This window comes from Arachis stenosperma, chromosome 6 (genome assembly GCF_014773155.1).
Source record: "Arachis stenosperma cultivar V10309 chromosome 6, arast.V10309.gnm1.PFL2, whole genome shotgun sequence".
In the NCBI taxonomy this organism is placed as follows: Eukaryota; Viridiplantae; Streptophyta; class Magnoliopsida; order Fabales; family Fabaceae; genus Arachis; species Arachis stenosperma.
This window is the reverse complement of record NC_080382.1, coordinates 81,329,893-81,336,281: the sequence shown is the minus strand read 5'-3', so window position 1 is coordinate 81,336,281 and position 6,389 is coordinate 81,329,893. Positions and strand designations below refer to the sequence as shown.

The 6,389-nt window shown below is 38.8% G+C and overlaps 1 non-coding gene across 1 annotated transcript; it reads left to right on the top strand.

Moving 5' to 3' along the window:
• Positions 1 to 415: 415 nt before the first annotated feature.
• LOC130937509 (small nucleolar RNA R71) lies at positions 416 to 519 on the top strand. The gene has a single exon (XR_009068725.1). It is a non-coding gene; the product is annotated as a small nucleolar RNA R71 (small nucleolar RNA).
• The last annotated feature ends 5,870 nt before the right edge of the window (positions 520 to 6,389 follow it).

The window sequence follows — 6,389 nt, the reverse complement described above, 5'->3', positions numbered from 1 at the left end:
ATAGGTGTTTCCATAGGGTTCTCCTAGGTAATTCACCTCTTCCATTGAAGGGTTCTCAGGATCATAGGCTTCTTCTTCAGATGAAGCGTCCTTAGTACTGCTTGGTGCATTTTGCATTCCAGACAGACTTTGAGAGATCAAATTGACTTGTTGAGTCAATATCTTGTTCTGAGCCAGAATGGCATTCAGAGCATCAATCTCAAGAACTCCTTTCTTCTGATTAGTCCCATTGTTCACAGGATTCCTTTCAGAAGTGTACATGAATTGGTTATTTGCAACCATTTCCATTAGCTCTTGAGCTTCTGTAGGCATCTTCTTCAAATGAAGAGATCCTCCAGCAGAGCTATCCAAAGACATCTTGGATAGTTCAGAGAGACCATCATAGAAAATACCTATGATGCTCCATTCAGAAAGCATGCCAGAAGGATATTTTCTGATCAATTGTTTGTATCTTTCCCAAGCTTCATAGAGGGATTCTCCATCCTTCTGTCTGAAGGTTTGGACTTCCACTCTAAGCTTACTTAATTTTTGAGGTGGAAAGAACTTTGCCAAGAAGGCATTGACTAGCTTTTCCCATGAGTCCAGGCTTTCTTTAGGTTGTGAGTCCAACCATGTCCTAGCTCTGTCTCTTACAGCAAAAGGGAATAGCATAAGTCTGTAGACCTCAGGGTCAACCCCATTAGTCTTGACAGTGTCACAGATTTGCAAGAATTCAGCTAAAAACTGATGAGGATCTTCCAATGGAAGTCCATGAAACTTGCAATTCTGTTGCATTAGAGAAACCAATTGAGGCTTAAGCTCAAAGTTGTTTGCTCCAATGGCAGGGATAGAGATGCTTCTCCCATAGAAGTCGGGAGTAGGTGCAGTAAAGTCACCCAGCACCTTCCTTGCATTGTTTGCATTGTTGTTGTTTTCGGCTGCCATGTCTTCTTCTTCTTTGAAAATTTCTGTTAGGTCCTCTATAGAGAATTGTGCCTTAGCTTCTCTTAGCTTTCGCTTCAAGGTCCTTTCAGGTTCAGGGTCAGCTTCAACAAGAATGCCTTTGTCTCTGTTCCTGCTCATATGAAAGAGAAGAGAACAAGAACATGTGGAATCCTCTATGTCACAGTATAGAGATTCCTTGAGGTGTCAGAGGAAAAGAAAAGTAGAAGACAGAAGTAGAAAATTCGAACTTATCAAAGAAGAAGGAGTTCGAATTTTTCATTAAGGAATAGTGTTAGTCCATAAATAGAAGGATGTTAGAGGAAAGGAAGTAATTTTCGAAAATCAAGTAAAAGAATTTGAAAACCCTTTTGAAAAACATTAATTAGTTTTCGAAAATAAGAGTGGGAAAGAAATCAAGTGATTTTTGCAAAAGATTTTGAAATTAGAAGTCAAAAAGATTTGATTGAAAACTATTTTGAAAAAGATGAGGTTAAGAAGATATGATTGTTTTTTTTTTAAAAAAATATGTGATTGAGAAGATATGATTTGAAAACAATTTTAAAAAGATTTGATTTTAAAAATGAATGACTTGCCTAACAAGAAAAGATATGATTCAAACATTAAACCTTTCTCAACAGAAAAGGCAACATACTTGAAATGTTCAATCAAATCATTAATTGATAGCAAGTATCTTTGAAAAAGGAAAGAAATTGATTTTGAAAACATTTGATTGAAAAGATATGATTTGAAAAAGATTTGATTTTGAAAAACTTTGAAAACTTGAAAAAAAATTGATTTGAAAACAAAATCCTCCCCCTTGTGCCATCCTGGCGTTAAACGCCCAGAATGGTGCACATTCTGGCGTTTAACGCCCAAAACTATACCCTTTTGGGCGTTAAACGCCCAACCAGGTACCCTGGCTGGCGTTTAAACGCCAGTCTGTCCTTCTTCACTGGGCGTTTTGAACGCCCAGCTTTTTCTGTATAATTCCTCTGCTGTATGTTCTGAGTCTTCAATTCTCTGTATTATTGACTTGAAAAGACACAAATTAAAAATATTTTTGGATTTTTAATAATGAGGAATAATCAAAATGCAACTAAAATCAACTAACAATGCATGCAAGACACCAAACTTAGCAGTTTGTCTACTGCTGACACTAACAAAATGAGAATGCATATGAGACATATAAACACTCAAGGCAAGAGAATTAAAAATCAGAGTAATAAAATCATCAAGAACAACTTGAAGATTAATGAAGACACATGCATGAATGCAAAAAGAACAGAAACATGGAATTGACACCAAACTTAACATGAGACTCTAGACTCAAACAAGAAACATAAAATATTTTTGGTTTTTATGATTTTATAATTTTTTTGTGCTTTTTCGAAAATTAAGTGAAAAGGAAAATAAAGGTATCAAAATTCTTAATGAGAATTCCAGGAATCACGCAATGTTAGTCTAAAGCTTTAGTCTAAAGGAATTAGACATGGCTAGCCAAGCTTCAGCAGGACATTGCATTCAAGAGCTAAATTGATGAGAATCAATCAGCTTTGGTGATGATAAGAACATCACCTTGAAACACTAGAATTCATTCTTAAGAACTCTGAAGAAAAATACCTAATCTAAGCAACAAGATGAACCGTCAGTTGTCCATACTCGAACAATCCCCGGCAACGGCGCCAAAAACTTGGTGTGCGAAATTGTGATCACTACTTTTCACAACTCAAATAATCCCTAGTAATGGCCCCAAGAACTTGGTGCTCAATACCATGGCATAAACACAACTTTGCACAACTAACCAGCAAGTGCACTGGGTCGTCCAAGTAATAAACCTTACGCGAGTAAGGGTCGATCCCACGGAGATTGTTGGTATGAAGCAAGCTATGGTCACCTTGTAAATCTTAGTCAGGCAGACTCAAATGGGTATAATGATATACGAATAAAGCATAAAGATAAAGATAGAGGTACTTATGTAATTCATTGGTAGGAGCGTATGAAGATGCCTTCCCTTCCGTCTCTCTGCTTTCCTACTGTCTTCATCCAATCCTTCTTACTCCTTTCCATGGCAAGCTTATGCAAGGGTTTTACCGTTGTCAGTGGCTACCTCCCATCCTCTCAGTGAAAATGTTCCTATGCTCTGTCACAGCATAGGCTAATCATCTGTCGGTTCTCGGTCAGGCCGGAATAGAATCCAGTGATTCTTTTGCGTCTGTCACTAACGCCCCGCCTGCTAGGAGTTTGAAGCACGTCACAGTCATTCAATCATTGAATCCTACTCAGAATACCACAGAAAAGGTTAGACCTTCCGGATTCTCTTGAATGCCGCCATCAGTTCTAGCCTATACCACAAAGACTCTGATCTCACGGAATGGCTGGCTCGTTTGTCAGGCGAGCACTCGGTTGTCAGGCGATCAACCATGCATCGTGTATCAGGAATCCAAGAGATATTCACCCAATCTAAGGTAGAACGGAGGTGGTTGTCAGTCACACGTTCATAGGTGAGAATGATGATGAGTGTCACGGATCATCACATTCATCAAGTTGAAGAACAAGTGATATCTTGGACAAAGAACAAGCGGAATTGAATAGAAGAACAATAGTAATTGCATTAATACTCGAGGTACAGCAGAGCTCCACACCTTAATCTATGGTGTGTAGAAACTCCACCGTTGAAAATACATAAGAACAAGGTCTAGGCATGGCCGTGAGGCCAGCCTCCCAATGATCTCAGAACTAGATGTCCCAAGATGAAAATACAATAGTAAAAGGTCCTACTTATAGAGAACTAGTAGCCTAAGGTTTACATAGATGAGTAAATGACATAAAAATCCACTTCCGGGCCCACTTGGTGTGTGCTTGGGCTGAGCAATGAAGCATTTTCGTGTAGAGACTCCTCTTGGAGTTAAACGCCAGCTTTAGTGCCAGTTTGGGCGTTTAACTCCCATTTTGGTGCCAGTTCCGGCGTTTAACGCTGGAATTCCTGAGGGTGACTTTGTACGCCGGTTTGGGCCATCAAATCTTGGGCAAAGTATGGACTATCATATATTGCTGGAAAGCCCAGGATGTCTACTTTCCAACGCCGTTAAGAGCGCGCCAATCGGGCTTCTGTAGCTCCAGAAAACCCACTTCGAGTGCAGGGAGGTCAGAATCCAACAGCATCTGCAGTCCTTTTCAGTCTCTGAATCAGATTTTTGCTCAGGTCCCTCAATTTCAGCCAGAAAATACCTGAAATCACAGAAAAATACACAAACTCATAGTAAAGTCCAGAAAAGTGAATTTTAACTAAAAACTAATAAAAAGTATACTAAAAACTAAACTAAATATACCAAAAACATACTAAAAACAATGCCAAAAAGCGTACAAATTATCCGCTCATCAGTATGGTTTCGGTTTCCTTCATGTAATATGTAATGTTTCTAGATACTTAGACTAGTGGACCCTAAGATAGGATTGAATGGTGTTGGTGTATGATTAATTATATGTGAATTTTGGCGAATCATAACATGAGCCTAAGGTGTTGAAATTGAATGATTTTTTTGTCTTAAATTAAAGATGATTTCAAGAGCTTTAAAACGATATAAAGTTTGAGAAAAATAGATTTTTGTAGAGGAAGTTTTGATCGTTTAAAGTTTGGGGTCTAAAACTGAAATTTTTGCAATTTAACTTTTTTGCATTCTGATATACCTGCGTACGCGGAACCTTGCCTCATACGCGGATGGTGGCCTCTGTCCAGCACTCCTGCGTACGCAGCCCACGTATGCGTATGCAAAATGGCCCAATTTTCGTGTATGCGTGGGTGAACGTATTGTATGCGTACGTGGACGTACTTTTTTCAACGTGTGTACGCACAATAGGGGTGTGCGTACGCACAGTCCTTATTTTGCGGAAAAATGATTTTTCTATATTTTTAAAGGGTTCTCTAACTTTTTAAACTTCTTTATCTGCTATTTAAGATTGCTAACTAGTAATTAGACCTCAAGACTAATAGCGATGGGTTAGTCAGCTAAATTGATAATTTTCTGTATGAGTTTAGAAGACAAAAACTTAGGTTTCTAAAGTTGTGGATGAACTAGCAAAGGTTTTATTGGCAATGGCTTGAGAACTTGTGAGTGGATGATAACTTGTGGAGTTAAGAACTGATGATGGTTATGATGAGCTTGATGGATATTGAAGGAGAGTGTTCCAGGCACTATATCCTTGGAATGTTGAGACTTGAGAACTGAAAGTGGATTGAGATGAGAAAATGGTGATGACTGATGATGATTTGAGGTTGATGGACTTGTTAGAGGTGGACAGTGTGCCAGACACTATATCCTTGGAATGATAGTGTGCCGAGCACCATATCCGTGGAATGATTATGTTGAAAGATATGTTGTTATTGTTTTCCTTCACTGCCGCAAGAGTGTGCTAGGCACTATATCCTCGGAACGATACAGAAGCATGCCAGGCGCTATATCCACGGACGTGGCAGAAAGATGACATCCAAAAGGATGTGACGGGTTGGCATTCATGGACGGACAAGTGATATCACGAGCCAATAGGACATGCATTCATCATATGCATCTCTTATGTGCTTGTTTGCTTTGATTACTTGCAGTTTGCCTAAATGTATAATATGCCTACTTGCTTCTTGAATTACTTGCTATACATGAATATTACCTGTGTATTACTTGTTTGTATATACTTGTGTTTGTCTGGTGTTGAGGAGGATCAGAAGGCGGTGGTGATGGGATCGCACAGAGGTTAGGTTGGCAAAGGCTGTGGGATACAGTAGTGTGGTTTGGTATTAGCTAGAAATCCCCTATATTTAGATAACCATGTTTCGTTGTTAATGGTTTAAGTTATTTATCTCGTTAAGCTTGAATATCTGTTTGGTGTGAAGTTCTAGGATTGCCATCAGCATCCCGAAACCTTACATCTTATATATTAGGCACAGTTACCGTACTGAGAACTTTCGGTTTTCATACCATAAATTTTTGTTGTTTTTCATATGCAGGTCGTAACTGATAAACGGATATTTTATACGCTTTTTAGGGGTAATTTCATGTAGATTTTAGCATGTTTTAATTATTTTAATTATAGAATTTTATTAGTTTTCAAGAAAAAATCATATTTCTGGACTTTACTATGAGTTTGTGTGTTTTTCTGTGATTTCAGGTATTTTCTGTCTGAAATTGAGGGAGCTGAGCAAAAATCTGATTTAGGCTGAAAAAGGACTGTTGATGTTGTTGGATTCTGACCTCTCTGCACTCGGAATGGATTTTTTGGAGCTACAGGAGTTCCATTGGCGCGCTCTCAATTGGGTTGGAAAGTAGACATCCAGGTCTTTCCAGCAATATATAATAGTCCATACTTTGTGCGAAGATAGATGACGTAAACTGGCGTCCAACGCCAGTTCCATGTTGCAATCTGGCGTTCAGCGCCAGAAACACGTCACGAACCAGAGTTGAACGCCAAAAACA